Genomic DNA, 23,656 nt, shown 5'->3' with positions numbered 1-23,656 from the left:
TATTCTGAGAGGCTGGTCATCGCAAAAGAAAGCCATACAGTGAATATTGAATTTTTTTAGTATAAAGCATGCTTGTGGACAAGCATGATTCTAAGTTTGGGGTGTGATGACGGACAGAAATGCACGTCATTATAGGCCTTTTGTTTAGAATTATGAAAGCTATTATGTAGAAGATACAACAATTATACTAAGAATTCATGAGAAAACGAGCTTGTGTCCATCGACATTAAGAATCTCGGCCAACCCACTATTATGCGTTATAATGCGTTCAATTGTTTATTTTTGTAGCAAGTGTAGAAATCGATCGCATGCGCAGATCGCAAAGACGACCTCATGTGGGGAATCTCTCCATCGCAAAGGCGAACGCATACATTCAACGCATGGATGTTGCGGCCATTAACCGCATGCGGCCATCGCATAGAAGTTAGAATTTGAATAAGGAGATTTTTGTACTTAGGGAAGTTTCAGCTTATTTCGGTTTTGATACTAATCCCACTACTCTCTAGAAGAGGAATATGTCCAAAGATAGTAAATGTGATTTATTTGTCAGAGACGTGTTTGGTAGAGAATGATGATTCTACCTGGATTTAGTTCTTGGAGAACGTTGCAAGAGGAAGAGTTGACTCTTCAAGTCGGTACTTGTGAGGTTTTTTCAGCTATTCATATAGGCAATTTGAAGTTATTTTTGGATTTCTTCCTGCATGTCATCAGTGACCTGAAATATTTATAAAAGTCTTGCTGAATACTGAAATGTGCAGAGCAGCGATAACTGCAAAAAGACCAAAGGTTTCTCTTAAGGAAAACGCTCATCCTTAATATCTAAGGTTAGGTCACATCAACCTCAATAGGATTGAGAAGTTGGTGAAGCTGGACTTCTAAAGAGTTTAGAAGAAAACTCTTTATCGGTATGTGAATCATGCCTTGAAGGCAAGATGACCAAACGACCTTTTACTGGAAAAGGTTATAGAGTCGAGGAAGCCTTAGAGATTATATATTCAGACCTTTGTGGTCCAATGAGTGTTCGAGCTCGAGGTGAGTATGAATATTTCATCTCTTTCATAGATGATTATTCAAGATATGGGTATCTATACGTAATGCAACATAAGTCTGACGTCCTTGACAAGTTCAAGGAGTATAAGGCTTAAGTTGAAAACTTGTTAGGCAAAAAGATAAAAAAAAACTACGATCTGATCGTGGTGGAGTGTATATGGACCTCGAATTCCATAACTATATGATATAACATGGAATCACGTCCCAACTCTCGGCCCTAGGTACACCTCAGCAGAATGGTGTATCAGAAAGGAGAAACAGAACCTTGTTAGACATGGTTTGGTCTGTGATGAGTTATGCTCATCTTCCAGACTCGTTTTAGGGATTTGCAATGGAGACTGCATGTCATATTTTGAACAATGTTCCCTCAAAAGTGTTTCTGAAACACCTTTTGAGCCTTGGAGAGGTCGTAAAGGTATTTTACGCCACTTCAGGATTTGGAGATGTACGGCCCACATGCTTGTGGCTAACTGATAACTTGTAGAAATACAAGTTATTTTTGCTCTTAAGTTGCAATAACTAAGGTTTTTAATGATAAATTCTCCTCATTTTAGAAGAAACGCGTGAATTTATTCAAACATTAGCAAACTCAGTCAAAAGAAGTTTTATTACTAAATATCGCGGCACTAACGCATTGTGTTGCAGGATTTCAACACAAGGATTAACGCTAACGCATTAGACAAGTGCCGTGGGGAAAGCTCTAACGCATAGGCCATGCGTCGGAGCGAGTTCAATGCAGAGAAGATTCATTGATCCAGGCTGATTGTGTCACATCACCACTTGCAAGCATGGGCACCTGCAGTAGGTGGCATCTAAAAAGCTTCCAAGCAGCAGGCGGCGTCTGAAAAGCTTCCGAGAGTCATGCGGCTAACCAGGGCATGGACTTTAATTCTGACTAGGGCATGGTCTTTAATGCTACCCATTCACCAAGTGGACATGACCAATGCCTTTAAATAGATGAAGTCCCTCCAGAATCGAGAAGTTCGAAAATTATCAAGATCCTTACTCTCTGTATAGCGTAGTTGTAATTTTAGTCTTTTAGAAGCTGTGTTGTGGTGCCAAGACGATCAGAAGGGTTGAGAACCACCACCACCGCCGATCAAGGAGCGGAGGAAGCCAATCTTGAGAAAGATACTTCGTCCACGTCCTAAACAAATGATTGTACACAACGAGATTGAGCCAAAGAAATACAAAAGATTGTATTCTTTGGCTTGACTCAGTTTCCTTCATTTTATTTATCGCTTTCATTTCATTTGATTAAATATTGCATTTGTAAAGACTCTGTGTTTCTTTATAAAATTTATATATTTGATCCATCACACTTTGCCCTTGTTTGTCTCTTGTTTATCTTGAATGCATTAATACTTTATGCAAACTTCATTTCAACGCTTAAGCCAATTTGACAAATTTGTAAAAAGCATCTTTAACTTAGATTGTTCGAAAGAATAACTAAGCTGCATCAAGTAAGATGCCTAGTACAACTAGAGATAGACTTACTGGTGTTTGTTGCATTCTGTGTTAGACGCATGCATCTTAGCAATAGGTTTTGTATGTTATTCGCATTGAGAAATGTTGAATGAAATCTAAAGCATAAACAAAAGATAAGCAAATCACTCCATCTCATCCACATCACATCCTGGTTTGTGTACATTCATCTTAGACCGATGCATCCACTTACATTAAACTCCATTCTCATATGATCCATCACTAACTACTCAACTCTTTTGCATCTCTTGCACAGGCTCAACAATTTAGTGTAAATAACCTATTTCTCACATTCATTTAGGAAAACCCCTACAAAGATACAATGCAAGGTCTGAGTTTGGTTAACTGAATCCCTGAGTTCGACTCTGAATTTACCAGGAACCTAAATTAAATTTATACTTGGGTCTGGTTTAGAAAAACTTGAACGTCATTAGAAGTTGTGTGCGTTCTACTGCATATATTTAACGCCCTAACGTGTTACAATTACTTAAATGCATCAAAGCATAAATGCATCACTTATACATAAAACTTATTCTTCCAATTTATTTTATACAAAACACTCCTAAAGCGAATCACGGTAGCAACGAACACTAACCCTAAAAAGATAGAACCACGTTTGAAATTTTCCCTTTTTGTAGGCTATCTTAAAGAAACGAGGAGTAGATACTTCTATGATTTAAGTAAGAACAAAGTGTTTGTGTCGACAAATGCAATTTTCTTGGAAGAAGACCACCGATGACATGTAGAAATGCATGTCATTTTAGGCCTTTTACTTAGAATTATGAAGTTTGTTAAGCAGATTATGCGGCAATTGTGCTAGGAATTCATGAGAAAATGAGTTTGTGTCGATCAGCATGATGAATCTCGGCTAACCCATTATTATGCGTCATTATGCGTTCAATGTTCTATTTTTGTAGCTAATACAGAAAGTAGACGCAAACACGAAAACAGGACCACCGCATAGACGACTGCATGCGGAGAAACACTCCATCGCAAAGTTGAATGTATTGATCAACGCATCGCAAATTTGAACGTATTGATCAACGCATGGATGTATGCGTCCATCGCATGGGTGTTGCACTCGTCAAGTGATTGCATCATCGTGTAGAGTTGCGGTATTAAACGAATGCGGTTATTGAATGATTGTGGCTACGCGATAACGCATATTAATGGGATCAACGCAAGGTTGGTAGAATGAACGCATCAATGCATCTACCTTGAGAAAATCAAAAGATGATTTTGACATTTCACCTACCATGCCGTTAGTGGCAGAGGTTCAGAAAGGACTAACGCGCCGAATGTCAGACTTAGAGCAGTTCATTAATGTTGTCGGTGACCCAAGCTCTATAAATAGAAGCCGATGAGCAGAAATTCAAGTTATCCAGGGATTCTCCCCATGATCCAGACAAAATGCGTGAGAAGACACTTGAGAGTTCTTCACCTCCTTCATCCATTCCGAGTGACGACCGGAACCTTCGACCGGAGCTAGATCTCGAGAGAGTCACCTCCTCCGCCCATCTATGGCACCACCGGCACCCTTGACGCACATCCACTAGAAGCAAGTCTTTGCTTCCAACCGGTCATTTCATTTTCCTTTCTTTTCTTATATTGTATTGTATGACATTTTGTGATTAAGGAATTAATACAATTTTTTTCCAATACATTTCTCTGTTTCCTTCGACTCCATCTCCATCTTCTTTACTTAGCATCTTTACTTTCTTGCAACACTTAGTGGGATTGTTTGGGTATCACATACTTAATCATGTGGATTAGGGATATGAAGCATGTAGCAACCCACCGAGAGGTATGTGTTGCGAGAATGTGTAGCCTTATTTGCTTAGTGTGAAGCCGCGGCAACGCCTGTCATAGGCTAACGCATTACTTTCTATGAGTAAAGTCAGCAACAACCAACGACCCAGGAGGGTAAGTGGTTGGTCGCATTAAGCAATGTATGCAGTGGTCACTAACGATAGGAAAAATCTTGCGTCAACCAAGTTCATGCGTTTGTCTTGTTTTATATTGTGCCCAACACCCCTTTAGAGCTACTCAAGAAAGAGTCTAAAGAAAGAACCTAATGACTTGGGAGAGCTAGGTTAGAATCTAGACTCGAGAGAGCAAGATTAGATTGGCATAAGCAAGAGATAGAGACTTAGAGATAAGCTCTGTTTGTCAACACTGCATCGCATGCATCCTAGAGATAGGTATGATATTATGTGGTCGCATATTTTTGTGGATGTCATTTTGTCATCGCATAAATAGGAATAGAGGCTTATGTGTAGGCCCTGTAGACTTATCGCATATATCGTATGCGTTCTAGTATTAGAAGCCGTAGCATTCGCACCGAGAGGTGGTTTACTATTGTATGCGTGTTACATGATCGCATGGCTTGCATTGATTGAGGTTGCCCTTGCATCACTCTTAAGGGTTGCAATGAAATCATCTCCACACTTTATCTACTTTCCCATTCATTTATTTCATGTTAAGAGTTGTCGGGTCTCTATCTTCATGCATATTCTCATTGCGTTGTCTGTTAGATAGGAGTAGGAGTAGGGTTAACTTAGTAACCTCCCTTCAATTCTTTTAAACTGCCGTACGCACATCACCTCATTCATTTTGCTACAAGTCCCCGTGTTCAACCTCGGATCACTCGAGAAACTTACGTTCGCATTATACTTGGTGTGAACGCAAGAAAACTTGTGACAGGATGCATGGTCATCGCATACATACGTTAACGCAGTATCATTCTAACGTATGGCCATCGACGCATGACTATTAACGCATATCTTAGGAACATGCATTGCATACCGCGTCCAAAGGATTTTAGTTGTTGAATAATTTGACTTCTAATTTCCCGTCATCAAGTTTTTGGTGTCCTTGTCGGGGACTTGCCGGGGAATTGGTTGCGACAGACGAAGGTGAAGAAATAGATGGAACCCTCCTAATGCGGCGTCACAGGGAGAATGCGCCACAAGGGTCTGACCTCGATCCTCAACAATTATTGCTAGCACTAGAAAAAGAGGAGAGAAAAAGAAAAGAAGCAAGAAAAGATGGAGCGGGGCAAGCTCATCATCGCAGAAGGGAGTAGAAGAAGAAGATTAGAATTTGAAAAAATGCGAAGAAATAACGAGCTTGCGGACTGGAAGGGATCTGGAAGCACGAGGAGGATCAGCACATATTGATGGCCTCTTAGCAGTTCGAAGAAGAGTTTGAGAGAGAAGAGAGAGAGGCGGAAGAAGAAGAAAGGAGAAAGAAGGAAGAAGAGGAAAGATTGTGTGCAGAAGAGAAGAGGAAGAAGCGCGATGCTAGCAAAAAGCGCTTGTATAAAAGTAAGGGCAAAGAACTCACTGAACGCAAGAAAGAGGAACAGCGCAAGGAGCGGGAAAAGAGACTAAGGCAAGCAGCCCGCCTTACGGAAGCAAAAGACAAAGACGTAGTAGAGAGCAGCAAGCCTGCATCGGCCAAGAAGCGATCATCTAAGAGAAAGGAGAATGATGATATGCTGATCGAGATGGGTTTCTACCCTGCGCAGACCCCACTACCTGATCTCATCACAAGTGTCATTGTGGAGCATGGGTGGGACACTTTCTGTCAGTGCCCATCCATTATTGTGCCTCAGGTAGTGTGGGACTTCTATCGCGGGCGTCTACACGGGAATAGGGATGCAGTGACTTTCAAAGAAGAGACAGTACACTTCAGCGCAAAGGACATCAATGAACTTTATCAGATGAGGGATAACTCTAATGCACCAAGGAACAATATCATTGATGATCCTACAGAAGAACTGATGAGAGACGCGCTGAAGGTACTAGAGCAACCAGGTACAAAATGGACAATCTCCCCTAAAGGCATTCGCACTCTGGAGTCTAAGTCTTTGCTACCAGACGAAAGGCTCTGGGTTTATTTGGTCAAGAAACGGCTCATCCCAACAACGCATGACAAAACGGTATTAAGGGATCGGGTGATGGCCACATATTGTATTGTACGCGGCATTCCTATTGATGTGGGAAGGTTGATCGCACGGCAGATCAGAGCACTAGTTGGGCATATATGGGGGCAGTACTTCTTTCCATGGATCGTCTCAACTTTATGCCTAAGTGCGGGTGTATGCATTGATGAGGAGCCCATGCCCGAAGTCCACGGCCTCATCAACATCAAAATTTACAGGATGCTCCTCAAAGATTCCCCTCATTGCCCGGAACTGCCAGCAAAGAGACTTGCGATTGATTTGAATGCGCTGCAAGAGCCCAGACCAAAAAGAAAAAGAAGAGAAGATAAGGGAAAAGAGAGGGTGCGTGAGTCACCAGTGCATGATCTTGAGCCCTTAAACCCTCTTCTCTTAGTCATCAGATCTCCAAACCCTCAAAGCCCGCTAACGCAAACTTCCTCCCTTCTTCATGAACCTATTGTCAATCTTCCTCTTATCCCCAACTCTCCTATTCAACCAGCAGCCCCACCTTCACCAACAACTTCTTCACCACACCCCACTACCCCACCGCCGCAAGTTGATGACCCACATGTTTTGGGTGAAGGCACATCTGCCCAACCTCAAAATGGTGCTGGTGAGACATCAGAGGCACAACCATCATCCACCTCCTTGGTTGCTGAGCTAGCTGAATGAGAAGCCTCTTCGCCCAATAGCAAGAACTTGTCTCTTAGCAGCATCTCTTCTTCAACCATCGATTTGAGGTAGCAATGGAGCGCATTGATGAGATTCAACACAGTGCTGCAACTTCAAGGGAAGCACTCATCAATATCCAGCGCAGTATGCACGGGATCTTCCAATACTAGCGGCAGATAGCAGAGTGCAATCAAGAATACTTCAACTTTCTCATCGCCTATCTGCATGGTATAATGGTGCCTCCACATCTAAGGCAACCCTTTATTCTTTACGATGGCTCTATTGCACCGCCTCAATATCCACCAGATCCCCCTACTTCTTAACCTTAGTTTTTATTCTTTCTTCAATTTTAAGTTTTAATGCGGCCATTCTTTAATTGTATTCAATTCTCTTATTATTTTGTAAGTTAACTAAATTCTTTGACTCTTGTACAGGCATGAGAAAATTTTGTATTGCGACCATTTGTAATATATTCGCATATTTTGTTAATAGTCAATACAATCAAAGTACATAATTCACTCTACTTTTTGCCTGTGCCTCTTTCTTTATCTCCCTTTGTTAATCTTTGCTATATTTTTACTCTTGTATTTTTACGATCTTCATTGCATTGCTATGACGTATTATATGTTACACTTAGAAACATTTCCTGTACTTAGTAAATTCTAACTAACACTTAGTTAACTCTTAGTTTAGCAGTACTTTACCTTTTATCTTTCAAAGTCCTGGTCAAACCTTCTTTTTGGAATTTTCTTCTAAATGTTTGTCTAGTCTATCCAAACAATGCAATGAGGACCTTGCTCATCTTCAAATTTGAGGGTGGGGATGGTCTGAGCAGATGAACTCAGAAGTATGCAGTATTTCAAAAAATGCGTCTAATTTCATTTGAAAAAAGAAAACAAAAAAAACAAAAAAATAATTTTTTATGCAAAACTCCAATGTCAGCGCAGGGGAAAATTTCAAAACTATTCCCAACCTGATAAGAGTTTAGTTGTGAAAAGAGCCTACTCGTAGTTGGATGTTCGTATGACACCCGTAGGAGCAAGCCAAAACGAAGGTGGATTTCCAAGAACAACGTAGTATAAGCCAAAAAGGGAAAAAGAAGGCAAGGGACAGCTCCTCCGATTATCATGAGTTAAAGTTAGAATTGACACACTACTGTAATTGGATGTTCGCATGACACCCGTGGGGACAAGCCAAAACGAAGAGTGTAACCATGACCAAATGTCTCTAAGTGAATAAATGACGCACAGTTTTGCTCACAGCATATAGTTACATCAAGTTGTTTTGATAAAGAAGGGATAAACATTCTATTTTGAAAACTTGAAAAGTTTCTTTGAGCAGAATTTTGTTACATAAAAGCATAAAGTAAGGCTTGCTAAGAATTAGCAAGGATAGAAGGAAAGTGCAATGTTGGGGAATGTGCTTAAGTGTAACATTCGGAGCAACCAATCGTCACAAAAATATAGGATAAGAATGGAGCATGATTGCCTTAGTAGAAGATATGCTTGAGGACAAGCATATATCTAAATTTGGGGGTCTGATAACTTGTAGAAATACAAGTTATTTATGCCACCTTATCTAGATATTGCAACCAAAAGTTAGTAATTATGCGCCAATTGTATGAAAATTAACCTAGTATGACAATAATTATAAATGTTTGCAATTACACCCACTAATGCCAAAAAGATGGAGCACAAGCCAAACTTTACTCTATTTTGCAGGAGACCAAATCACCGCTTGCGCTCAAGGCTCATGAGAAACTAATCAACGCATCTCTGTCACATTGCGCTCGTCGATCAACCATGAAGAGACGATTACCGAAGTAACGGTGCAATGTGATAGTCGGTCCAGAGCTATGCTTCGACCGCATGAGGTAATAAAAACAAACACCGCATGTGAACCTATGATCAAAAGATGCAACTGAGCAACGCAAAGGCGGAGGATTAAGACACGTGTACAACTAACCGTTGTGCAGATTTGACGGTCCGATTGCTTAACAGAAGAAATAATATCCCTCCATCTTTGGAATTTCCATAACAAAAGTAGGGACCACAAGGCCGGAGTCAAAGGATCTACTCCTATAAATACCCTAGCGAATTCAGAGAAAATTATACTATTTGATACTAGGCTAAGTGCTGTAAGATTTTAGAGAGAAAAAGGTTGAGCTGAGTGCTGAAAAGAAGAAATCCGAGAAGAGAAAGAGATAAGGCCGAGAGGTAAATCTCAAATCCGACTAGTTGTATACTCGATCGAAGCTCTGTGTAGGACCCCTACTACCGGTGGAGCAAGCCTGAGAGGGAAGCTTTCCCTGCCATTGAAACCATCCGATCCGAACAGCAGATCTCCATCGAATCTGTGCCAAGACATTGGCACCGGATTGTATCTGTTCTATCTCTCTTTCATTGTATTCCATATTTCTTTTATTTCTTCATTCATACATCATGTATCAAACACTTAGTAGAAATATTGAATGTTTTGATAGATTTCGTTTACCATTCTCTGTCTGTTTTCGTTCACCCATTGGTCACGTTCTTCATGATGTTTTCTTAATCCCTTGATGAACAATATGAATCACCAAGAACTTAATATGTATTAAAGTTATAAAATACGTTTAGCTAAAGCATGCTAGACGGCATCTTCACCTGTGAGAGCAGAAGTGAAGATGTCATTCTGATCCATCAAGAGAAGGTCAGAAGAGTGCATTACCTAGAGCGAGTAGTACTTCCAAACATGGAAACAACCTTACGTTAAACTCTGTTTCACCACAGACATGTGGGAAACGCGGCCGATCACTGAGAGGTGTACGCCAAGAGAAGAGCGGAACAGTATTTATACCTTCAATTCAATTAAGAACTTGTGTTGTTTGTAATACTTATCTTTCTCTTTCTAATCTGTTCATAAGACTTGTCGTCGCATCCTACGTCTTTACACAATCTTCACAACCAGCCTTAATCCTAGTATCTTGCACATAAAGCTTGTATCTTGTAACATCTAGTTTAGTTTTATTGTATTTCCATGTTTTATCGCATTCTACTGCTTTCTTTTATTTTACTGTAATTTACATACTGTACACACTTTTATAAAGAATTGAAGAACCCGGTCGCATATACCACGAACATACCGCAATAACCGACACCACTTCCCTATGTTCAACCTCGGATCACATCGAGAAACTCGTGATGGAATTACACTTGGTTCCATCGTAAGGAAACTTGTGACAATGCAGGGCATACTATTTGAGCATCTCTACTTAATCCATAAATAGTAGTAGTATCGCATCATCATGAGCATTGAATATCATACATACAAATCACCCCGTTACAGCCGCATGAGCCAAACAATTGCCGGAAGTTCCAATGGTCAAGGCAACTTGACCCAAGCAGTTGAGAACTATCTCCTACATGGAAGACTCCTTGCGATGACAACACTCTTATTTTTCCAGAGACGTGTTCTACTCTATCTTTACTTTTCTTTCTTAGTATAGGTTATTTTTATTTTCAGTGTTATTTTAGATATATGGTTGCTTCCTTGGTTGTGGTACGTTTGCTCTTGTAGATGCAACAATAAGTCTCCTCGGTTCGTAGTTCAATGGAAGAATTCCTTTCATCCTTCAATGCATGGCTTTAATCACGTGAATTCCAATGCATGAGCGCATGTGTTGTTCCGCCTAAGATCTTTTCCTGTTATCCTGTATGCCTTAACCTTTTGAAATTCTTTCTTTCCCGATTGCGTTGTTTTGCGATGTTTCTATGATGGTACGTATAGTTCACCGCATCTTCTAACTAATCAACGTAAGACATTCTTTACTTTTATTAGCTTCTTCATATTTTGAGAGTCTTGAGTTTTATTTTGTTCAAACATTTATTACCGCATTCTTGTAATTTTGTTTTTAGCTTTGCGGTGAGAATGCTGCCAACCTCTAAGTTTGGTGGTGGCAGCGGTCTCGGAGAATTGCATTCTTGCATTGGGATCATTTAAAAAAAACGAGTTTTTAAGAATAATAACTCCGCTGTCAACGCAATGAGGAAACCCAGTTGATAAGAGTTAAGCTGTGAAAGGAACTTGCTCGAAGTTAGATGTCCGTATGACACATGTAAGGGCAAGCCAAAACGAAGGCAAGTAGCCAAGTTCAACACATTAGCGCAACTCCTCTATCCGACGCAAGCCAAATCAAACGAGACAAGAGTTAAGTTGAATATGGAATGCAACCGAAGTTGGATACTCGCATGACACACGTGGGGGTAAGCCAAAACGAAGGGTGTAACTAGGTTCAACGTCGCATTTGAATAAGTCATCGCAAGGTTTTGAAGTATTTTTTACGAACGCATTCTCAAAAGCTAAACGCAAAATTTCGATGAATGAATAAAAGTTTTTTTGCAAAGGCTTGCTGGATTTAAACTTAGAAAAGATCTTTTGAAGAAGCAGCCAAAGTAAAGGAAAGAATTGCGGTGATGGTCAGAGGTGTGGGTAAATTATATTCTGAGAAGCTGGTCATCGCAAAGGAAAGCATGAAGGTGAGTTAGAATTTCTTGAGTATAACGCATGCTTGGGGACAAGCATGATTTTAAGTTTGGGAGTGTGATCACATGCAGAAATGCATGTCATTTTAGGCCTTTTACTTAGAATTATGAAGGTTGTTGAGATGAATATGCGGCAATTGTGCTAGGAATTCATGAGAAAATGAGTTTGCGTCGATCGGCATGATGAATCTCGACTAACCCGCTATTATGAATTCAATGTTCTATTTTTGTAGCTAATACAGGAAGTGGATGCAAAGGTGGAAATCAGACCACCGCATAGACGACCGCATGCGGAGAAACACTCCATCGCAAAGCTGAACGCATCGATCAACGCATGGATGTCGCGGTAATCAGCCATATGCATCCATCGCATGAGAGTTTCACTCGTTAAGTGATTGCGGTCATCGTGTAGAGTTGTGGTATTAAGCGCGGTCATTGAATGATTGCGGCTACACAATAACACATACTAATGGGATCAATGCAAGGTTGGTGGAAAGAACGCATCAACGCATCTGCCTTGAGAGATCAAAAGATGATGTTGACATTTCACCTACCACGCCGTTAGTGACAAAGGTTCAGAAAGGACTAACGCGTCAAATGTCAAACTTAGAGTAGTCAATTAATGTTGTCGACGACCCAAGCTCTATAAATAGAAGTCGATGAGCAGAAATTCAAGTTATCCGGGGATTTTTTCGGTGATCCAGACAAAATGCGTGAGAAGACGCTTGAGAGTTCTTCACCTCCTTCATCCATTCCAAGTGACGACCGGAGACTTCGACCGGAGCTAGATCTCGAGAGAGTCACCTCCTCCGCCCATCCATGGCACCATCGGCAGCCTTGACGCACCTCCGCTGGAAGCAAGTCTTTGCTTCCAGCCGGTCATTTCATTTCCCTTTCTTTTCTTATATTGTATTGTATGAGATTTTGTGATTAAGGAATTAATACAATTTTTTTTCAATATATTTCTCTGTTTCCTTCGACTCCATCTCCATCTTCTTTACTTAGCATCTTTACTTTCATTGCAACAATAGTGGGATTTCTTGGGTATCACATACTTAGTCATGTGGATTAGGGATATGAAGCATGTAGTAACCCACCGAGTGGTGTGTGTTGCGAGAGTGTGTGAGTAACCTTATTTTCTTAGTGTGAAGCTTCCGCAATGCCTGTCTATAGGCTAATGCATTGTTTGTCTATGAGTAAAGTTAGCAACAACCAACTGCCCAGGAGGATAAATGGTTGGTCGCATTAAGCAATGTATGCATTGGTCACTAGAGATAGGAAAAATCTTGCGTCAACCAAGTTCATGCATTTGTCTTGTTTTATGTTGTGCCCAACACCCTTTTAGAGCTACTTGAGAGAGAGTCTAAAGAAAGTACCTAATGACTCGGGAGAGCTAGGTTAGAATCTAGACTCAAGAGAGCAAGATTAGATCGACATAAGCAAGAGATAGGGACTTAGAGGTAAGCTCTGTTTGTCAACACTACATCGCATGCACCCTAGAGACAGGTATGATATTATGTAGTCGCATATTTGTGTGGATGTCATTTTGTCATCGCATAAATAGGAATAGAGGATTATGTGTAGGCCCTGTAGACTTATCGTATATATCATATGCATTCTAGTATTAGAAGTTGTAGCATTCATACTAAGAGGTGGTTTACTATTGTATGCGTGTTGCATGATCGCATGGCTAGCGTTGACTGAGGTTGCCCTTGCAGTCACTCTTAAGGGTTGCAATGCAATCATCTCCACATTTTATCTACTTTCCCATTCATTTATTTCATGTCAAGAGTTGTTGAGTCTCTACCTCTCAAGCATATTCTCATTGCGTTGTCTGTTAGATAGGAGTAGGAGTAGGGTTAACTTAGCAACCTCCCTTCCATTCTTTTATTTAAACCGCTGCACGCACATCACCGCATTCATTTTTCTATAAGTCCCCGTGTTCGACCTCGGATCACCCGAAAGACTTGTGTTCACGTTATACTTGGTATGAACGCATGAAAACTTGTGACAGGACGCATGGTCACCGCATACATTCCTTAATGCATTATCATTCTAACGCATGACTATTAACGCATATGTGATCTAATTGGTATGATGTATGAGATACATTATTTGGAGGAATTAATGTAAATATGGTTACATTAAGTACCATAAAATCGAAAAAGAACTATGGTTTATATGTTTCATGAGATGAAATACTAAAACTATAGGTTGTAAATATAATATGATGATTTGGTTATCATATTTATTTATAATATATTAATTATATGATAATTAATTCTTTTTCTCTAATAACCGATTGAGTGGGAGGTTATTGAAATTTTTATGGTAACTATGAGATAAAAGGAAAATTATTTCCCTAATTTTAAAGGTAACTTAATTCGAAAAGTCTCACAGTGACAAGCTATCAACTGAAAGAGTTTAACTAAGCGATAGCGTCAACAAAGACTAAACGATCGTGTAGAGTTGACTATATGATAGTCATTCAGTTGATCGTTGCTACACGATCCAATGGCTATGTCTATACGATAAGCTGCCGTTTACTAAACGATCGAGCACATCGTCTATACGATAGACCAACTTCTTATCTCCCATTTGCTCGATCATCTACTCAATGGTACACCTCCTCGCTTCCACAAGCCAAGATCATACAGAACCCACAACTCCTGGATTCTCATACCGAGAATACCAAGGGAACCATTATAGTGGTGTACTGACTCTATTCGTGAATCAACTTAGACTCGATGGGATTCGAGGAGCATCTGGATGTTTGTTGTGTTCGTTTTCATTGGCTGTACTGATCGTTGCGTTCGAGTGCATTGTTGGACACTTAGGACTGATCGAGGGATTCTTGAAGAATGGTTCTTCAAAGGTACACATACCCTATCCCTTGATTCTATTAAAGCATGTTGTAGTTTCTATTTGTGCATGACCTGTTTGTTTCCGTTTATAGACACTAATTGATTATGTTCATATGAATGGAATTTTGAACGATCTCTTTTTGCTGCTCATGGGAATCCTCTTGTTTGATTTCCTTCACGAACCATGTCCAACAAGGTTCTATTTCTCCTCTCTGATACACCATTTTGTTGAGGTGTAACAGGTGCTGAGAGTTGAGAAACTATTCCATGTTCTATCAAATAGTTATGGAACTCATAATCCAAAAACTCTTCACCTCGATCAGATCGAAGCGTTTTAATCGTTTTACTTAATGCGTTTTCAACTTCAACCTTGAACTCTTTTAACTTTTTGAAGGACTCAAACTTACGTTGCTTTAAATAAACGTACCCATACCTTGAATAATCATCAGTAAAAGTGATAAAGTATTCATAGCCTCCCCTGGCTTACACATTCATCGGACCACAAATGTCTGAATGCACCAACTCTAAAGGCTCTTTGGACCTATAACCTTTTCCAGTAAAAGGTTTTTTAGTTATTTTGCCTTCAAGGCATGACTCGCACACAGGTAAATAATTTTCTTCTAACTCGTTTAGAAGTCCATTCTTCACCAACCTCACAATCCTATTGAGATAATATGTCCTAAATGTAGGTGCCAAAGTTGGGCATTTTCTTTAGGAGAAACTTTAAATCGTTTGTTTTGAGTTACGGTAGTTTTAAATATCTCTATGCTATGGAGGGAATTTGTTGCTAACGGCCTTAACACATACAAATTATTTTCCAATTGAGTCGAACATATATCAACACCATTTTTGGAAATAAACACTTTGTTTACTGAAAAATTCAAGAACGACTAGATAGAGTTCTAGCAAACTCACAATGACACATGTTATTTCCAGAGGGTGAAGAATGTATTTACATTCAAGCAAAGACTTTACAGAAATTAAGTTCCTCTTTAAATCAAGAACTACATACACATCATTCAAAATGTTAAACTTATTCTGTAAAGTCAACTGAAGACCTCTCACAGTCATAACTAAGACGACGTGCCCGGTTCCAACTCGCATCGTCATCTCACCAACCTCAAGCCGCCGCCAGAAACTAATTCCTTGAAATGAAGAACAAACATGGTTAGTGCCGCCAGGAAATTATTCTCTAAAACCAGTAAATCGTATTTACCTTTTTTAGCCTTCTTCTTCTCAGCCAAATAACAAGGGCAGTTCCGCTTCCAATGCCCGTCCTAGTTGCAGTGGAAACACTTTTCCTTGCCAACCTGCACTAGTCACCTACCTCGTGGAGCGACAGGTTGTGGGTTAGCAAGCGTCTTCCCCTTCCTGCTACTGCCCTTCTTCTTCTTCCACTTGTTGGTGAAGAAAGAAGAAAGTGCAGACTTAGTTCCAGAGGTCAAACCTCTATGGAACATTTTGGATGATGAAGCAACATTTGCCTCACTAACCTTCTTCTCCTTGCTTTTCAGCAAGGATTGGAATGTCTGCAACTCATTGAGTAGAGTGTAAGATTGTAATTAACCCTGCTCGAAACAGCGTTGCATATGAAACGAAGGAAGCTTTCTGGTAACGACTCCAGAATTATGCTAACTTGGTTGGCCTCATCGATGCTTGACCCGTTCATCTACGCCACGTTTAAGTGGACAATCATGTCTAGAATATGTTCACAAATAGATGTACCCTCCTTCATCTAAGAGTTAAAGATGAACTTAAGAGTGTCTTGCCTAAGATGCATGGACGGTTGTTTGAACATTCCCCTTAGAGACTCCATGATCTCGCGTGCAATGATCATGGGCTCATGCTTCTTAGTCAAAACGCCGTTAAGGCTAGCCAAGATGTACTCTTGGGCCTTCTTGTTCGCATGTGTCCAGCACTCGTATGCCTTTCGAAAATTTCGAGCGGCATTGGGAGGTGGAATAGGAGGACACTCCTCCATAAGGACAAACCTAAGGTCATTGATGATAAGTATTGTGTTTATCATATTTTTCCAACTAGCGTAGTTTTCACCAATCAGTTTATCGGCAGCTAAAAGAGCAAGAATAGTGGTTGCCATAATAATAAAGTTGCTGGAAAAGAACAAACTTAATGAGTCTACATGCATTACTACTTTTAACACCAATTAAGTTTTAGCAAAATAGTTCTATTGTACCCTAATTGACATCTATTTTGCAATGATGCTCCAATGAGGCAGAATAAAAGTCACCATCGAGGTAATTAAGTGCCCCTTCATTAGAATGAGACTATCTCAACCATTAGATAAAAACAACTCCTTGTGACTGAATCTAACAGTCACCATCGTTCGGTACAAAATTTGTTAACATCCTTAAAAATTCCGTGTAAGTGTAACCTCTCATTTTAGACCCTATAGTCCTGCCCTAATGCGCCAACCGTAGGGAAAAAGCAGATTCGGACAAGAGACTAAAGTAACCCTATCCATTTCTGAAGATCAGATAAAGAGTTGTGCAAATACAGCCATCCTTTAGGGGGACACTCCCAAGGTGCCTTGAGGCGATGCACGAAAACGTTATCCAACCTAATGAAAGTGACTGTGGGACATATTGTCACACGTTCTACTTCCACTTACTATGAACATTCTCTCCATTCACCTTGGTACTTACCTACCCAAATATCATCCTATAGGGGGACACTCCCAGGGCGCCTTAAGCCCGAGGATAGATCTCACGATGTGAACTTTTTAGGGAGAAACGTGTAAAGGTAAAGTGAAGTATCATATACCCCAATTACCTCTCACTAAATGTTCTACCTAGGGATTCATTAACTTAGTAAATCCGGTTACTGATTTTAACTAAGTGGTTGTTTAATTTTCTAAAAAACAACACTTGCTTTTGATGATTAAACAAGTTTCATTCAAGTTCTATTAAACGCTTTAACAGACTTTCATCAAATTTGCATGCATGCAGCAAATCTATCTAATTCACCTTTCCAGGTAGGTTCCCAGGTAGGGGTCGACGTTTCCATCGACTTAAGTTTTCCAGCCTAGTCAGAACCAGCCTTAGACAAAAGGTCCCATATAGATAGATTTTATACATATTTAATCTTTTATTAGTCGATTTAATCCTATTAACCTGAATTAAAAGATTAAATGTTGGTATCTAATCTCATCAGAACCATGATCTTAGGTCTATCTCAATCAAATTTTAAAACTCTTTAAAACATGATTAAAGCCTGAGTTTGCATGCAACTCTTTCTTATTGATTTTAATTCTAAGTTCATTAATTATAACACTTATAAAATTTGAAACAACTAAAATCAACCACATTGCTAAGCTAGACAACCTTAAGGCATTTATAAATTTTATAAATAAACCTATGTATCGTGCTTCATGCAAGGTTCATTCATTACTAATATATAACCTTTATATAACAAAGTAACGAACTAAGCATACATGCTAACATACACCCTTATACTATAACACTTATAATATAAAGATGATGCATGGATATGCTTTGATGCATGAATATATTAGCACGTTTATATTATATGATGCATGAGCATGCTTTAATGTAATTTAATCATACAAACTACTAGATTATAACACTTATAATATAATGATGATGCATGAATAAAATGCATAATCTATGGTAAAACTATATGACATACATTATGGCATATAAGTAAACAAACATCACATGTACATTCATTTAAAAAATGATGGACCGAGATAATTAACCTCAAAATAGGAAAATAAAGCTAACTATTACAAAAGGAACGAGTCAACTGGTTAAAATAGGTGAATCAGGTCTTGAATCGCCCGGGTGAAGCCTCGTCACTTGATTGTGTAGCATCTTCTTCAGATCGTCGAGTAACGCTTATCGAGTATAAATGATTGTGTAGCATTGATCGTGTGGCTAAGGACTATGCAATGAGCACGAAAGTCCACGTGATCATGCAGCGCACATCGAGTAATGCATGTCATGCGATCAAGTAGACAACGACTATGCGATAAGCATGATTGTCTAAACGATTGAGGAGCAAGCGTTGAATATCATATATCGAGCAATCATGTAGCTAGTGATTATACGATGAGCATGCTAGCCTAAACGATCGTTTAGCGTGCGCGCCATGCGTCGAGTATCATATACTATGTGATCGTTTACCCCGAGCATCTATGCAATCGTGTAGCCAACGCAACACGATCGAGGAAACTCTTTACTCGATCGCATAGCATTAGCTATGCGATCGTTTAACAAATACTACACGATTGAGTAGAAATTTTCTACACGATCTATAGCCAAATCTAAATGATCGTTTAGCTTAAGCCACATGATGCGACCAATGATTCATCTTCTTCCTCAAAGCGAACAGCAACCCCTTGCATCTGAAGCTTCGTCATGAATGACTCAAACAAACAAAAACTTGAATACAGACTCGATAGCAAATTAATTATGACAAAAAACATAGGGGCTCTTACAAATTAACTTATGTAAATGTAAAGAAATCTTAAACAGAGGTAATTATTCAGAAATTATCCATCAACAACATCCACAACCACACTTAACTCTTAAACGCATTGCAGAATCGTTAAAAACCCACAAAGATTGTAAATGAAATTCAATACAGCAATGGAATTGGGAAATCAGAACAATCTTTCTCTGATACCAATTGAAGGAACTCTAAATAAAGAGGACCTTTGAGTAGAAACGGATCGTTCCAAACTCTATTGTGAAATAACATAAACATTTACAATCATACAGAATGATTATGCATTAAATGTTAGATTACAACATGCTTCGAAATTAAATACAAGGGATCGAGTGACAATACCTTTGAAGAACTCTTTCTTCACGTATTTTCTTCCATCAAACTTGAACACAACGAACAGAAACTAGAACTCCCTTGAACACCAGCAACGAGTATACCTCGATCCTTGATCCTCTAACAGAATTAGAAACCACCACAAGATTACCTTGGTATTCTTGGTGTGAGATTCCAGGAGTTGTAGACTCTGTATGATTTTGGATAGAGGGAAGGATTGGAGTGAAGGAGGAAGAAAGATTGAGTATTGAACAAAAGTATCGTATAGAAGATATAAGTCTATCGTATAGACTCGACAATTGATTGTTTAGACTCTCAAAGGCTATCGTGTAGTAAAACTCCTTTTACTCGATAGTGAATTGTGTGAGACGTTTTGTTGAATGATTTGAAAAACTATGTTTTCTTTTATCTCATAGTTAGCCATAAAACCATCTAAAACCACCCACTAAGGTCGGTTATTGGAGAAAAAGAAAATTAAAATGTTCAATTTTTCTGATTAATAAGGATGCAAACTCAATTTTTCTAAAGAATCTGGGAAAAAAAAAAAGAATCTCTCTAGCTTAAACCCTCTCTTGAACTCACTCAAATCCAACTCAAATTCAGAGATTCTATCTCTCAACTCAAGTTAGAGAATACTATAGAAGGTCTCTGTGATAGTCCTCTATTGTTTTGAAGACTTAATTCATGGAAAGAGTTGGAATACAAGAGATTCATCAAAGGTTATATTTCCTGAAACCCTTCTCTTTGAAATTTTATTTCAATACATGCTTTAAACTCAAATTAAGTGTAATTAGAGTGCTTATTGATTCTGATTTTTCCGTTGCATGTTAGTTTACTCTATCAATTACATCCATAAGATGTATGTTCTAATGGTATTGTATCCACCAGAGGAGAGACTATGCCTCCTCATAATCAATACCAATTCTTTGCGAGAACTATTGTGGAATTTGTCTCATGTTATATAATGTGGCCTCATTCTTTTTTTTTTTTTCTTACAAATACTCCACTTGTATAACACGTTTGGCATTCTCTCATGTCTAGACTACTAATCCTCACGATTTCATATATGAGTTGATTTCTATTGGATTGTTTCTTTCCAATAAGTCAACCTTTCAATGTCGACATATTTCATACTTACTTTCATAAATAATATCGTGAGTAACATTGTATGCAAAAATATTGTCAATTTATATAGTTTCATCCTTTTCATGTCATGACATAATTTATCAAGATCTCATTATTATCTTTATATGCTTCATATCCTTATGAGTACTCCTATTTAGGATTTCTTTTAGAATATCCAAATTCTTAACTGAGTCATTTTGATTGTTGACTACTTCTTTTTTGAGGATTTTTATCTTCGGACTCGAATATTCTATCGCGCTTCTAGCATATCCCAGACTCATTAGTGACAACTTGTTGCATTTAGTGGAGCATTTGCAATTGGTATATATGACTTAGTTACTTTCTTAGCATCTATAAATGCATTTGGTAATTAACTTGCTATATTTTGTAAATGAATTATTTTCTGAACTTCAAGTTCACAGTGATCTATACGAGGATCTAAATGAGACCATAATGATACATTCCATGAAACTTCTTTTTCAAACTTTTTATTTCCTCCTAATGTTGGAAATTTTGTCTCATTAAAATAACAGCCAACAAATTGTGCAGTAAATACATCACTCGCCAAGGGTTGAAGATATTTAATAAATGTTGTGGAATCAAATCTGACATATATTTCTAACCTCCTTTAAGGACCCATCTTGGTACGTTCTGGTGGAGAAATTGAAACATATATTGCTCATCCAAAAATTTTCAGATGGTTGACTCATGGCCATAAGCTAATTGTAATGGCGAGTACTTATGATAAGATACTGGCCTAATGCGTACAAGTGACGCAGCATGCAATATAGCATGACCCCATATAGATGTAGGAAACTTAGCTTTCATAAGCAATGGTCTAGCAATTAATTGCAAACATTTTATAAATGGCTTGGGATGTAAATTCACCAGCATTATCAAGACAAATTGTAGGGGTGTTCAAATGACCCGACAACCCAAACAACCCAAACTACCCAACCCAAATTATAAGGGTTGGGTCGGTTTAGTTTAATTTTGGGTTGGGTTGGGTTGAATTTGTTATATTTTTCGAGTCGGGTTAGGTTCAAGTTACACTTTTAAAATTTCGAGTTGACCCAATCCAACCAAAATTTTTAATATTGTTATATATATACATATACATTATAACTTATAAATATTATAACTCATACATATTTTTACGGTGTTTGCTTGAAGTTTGTAATAGGTATCTTGGATTTTGATATTTAACATTTGAGTTTTATGAAATTTTAGTTATTAGTATATGTTGTAGATAAATTTAAGTATTTAAGTTAATAAAAAAATGTATTAAAAAAGGAAAAAATAATAAATAACCCGACAACCCAACCCAGGGTTGGGTTGGGTTGGAGACCCAATTTGGGTAGCCAACTCGACCAACCCGAAGTTTCGATTTGATCCCAAAAATCCCCCAACCCAACCCATGTACGCCCCTAGCGAATGGTTTTAATTGTATAATCAGAAAATTAGTAATTTTGCAAATGCAAGGTTTCGACTTGATACTAAGCATACGTGTGACTATCTACCGAATGCATCTATTAATACTATAAAATATCTAAACGATTCACTTGGTGGGTTAATGGGTTCACATATATCACCATGAATTCGTTCTGAAAAATGTAGGTGATTCAGTTCCTACTTTAGCTGGTGATGATCTAATTATTAATTTTCCTAGAGATCAAGCATCACATGATAATTCATTTATTATTCTATCAATTGTGCCAATTTTTTCTTCAGGAGATTCGAAAAAGTCTGTCACATCCAAATTTGTCATATTATATGGGTTAAATATATCTTTATCTTACTATGCAAATATTGTTTCCACATTTTTCATTTTTCTTGAATTCTTATCTTGTGGAGCTTTTTCTTTATAATCATCATTTCATGTGGTTTTCTTGAAATTTGGATGATTATAACGACCACATAAAAGAATGTTTATTTCTTCATTTGGTACAGTCACGATTGACCACGATCACGACCACGACCTCGATCACAATTATTAAAATTCACAACATTCACTTCAGAGAATGGTATTGTTCCGATTGATAGAGATTCATGATTTTTCATCCACGATTATTAAAATTCACAACATTTAGTTCAGGGAATGTTGTTGCTTTAGTTGCCTGAGATTCATGATTTTTTTTTAATCAATAAGTCGTTATTTTGTTCAGTCATGAGAAGACATGAGATGACTTCATGATATTTTTTAAAATATTTCTCTCGATAGCGCTACTGCAAGAGCATATTTGAGACACAAAATGCAAAAAATATTTTCTCTAACATATTTTATTCGTAACTTTGCAATTTAAAGCTGATTTTAAGTAATGTGAAGTTGTAACCACTTACTGATTTAAAATCTTGGAGCATTAAGGACATCAATTCATAATGAACTTTAGGAAGAATAATTGTTTTCGAATGACCATATCTTTATGGCATCTAGGTGTATTTCGGCATCATGTACTCATGAAAAATAATTATCACCATTAATATCAAATGCTAAAATTCTAATTTTGTAAGATTTGTCATGATAAGACTATTACAAAACATTGCATTTATATTAGAAATTTAATATATATATATACACACACACACACACACCAAACATGCAAAACAATATATAATTTATTAATTATAACGAAAAGGAGGAAATCAACATATCTTTAGGGCCTATCTTTAGCAGGGAAATTGACATAAGCTCGTGTTGATAACGTATTGTAAAATTGATGAGCAAAACGAGGCACAACGGAAACACGAATATTGAAAAATTATAATATAATAATATAAACAAATATAATAAAATAACAAAATAACAAAAATTGAAAATATAGAATTATGAAGTTCTCCACCACTTTGATTTTTCTCACCAAAAATATGTGTCACTACAATATCCATACAAGTATGTATAGGTAATGGGCAATTAGGATGTGGCATTTCATGACACTAATGGTGCTTTGGCATTAAACACATGGGATAATTGTAGCTTGACACTTGGCTTGATGGAAGAGTGACATTGGCCATTTTAGGATACTAAGCATTTAGGCATCTATTTTCTAATTTTTATAATATAAAATTATTATTTTATAATATTATATTATGTATAATACATTATAGAACACCCATCTTAAATTTTAAAAATGAATTGTTCTTAGAGCATGAGATATTGTATTTATAAATATTTT

The sequence above is a fragment of the Benincasa hispida genome, chromosome 6 (assembly GCF_027475165.1).
Source record: "Benincasa hispida cultivar pf3 chromosome 6, pf3_genome.v1.1, whole genome shotgun sequence".
NCBI classification, from domain to species: domain Eukaryota; kingdom Viridiplantae; phylum Streptophyta; class Magnoliopsida; order Cucurbitales; family Cucurbitaceae; genus Benincasa; species Benincasa hispida.
Note: the sequence above shows the minus strand (reverse complement) of the source record.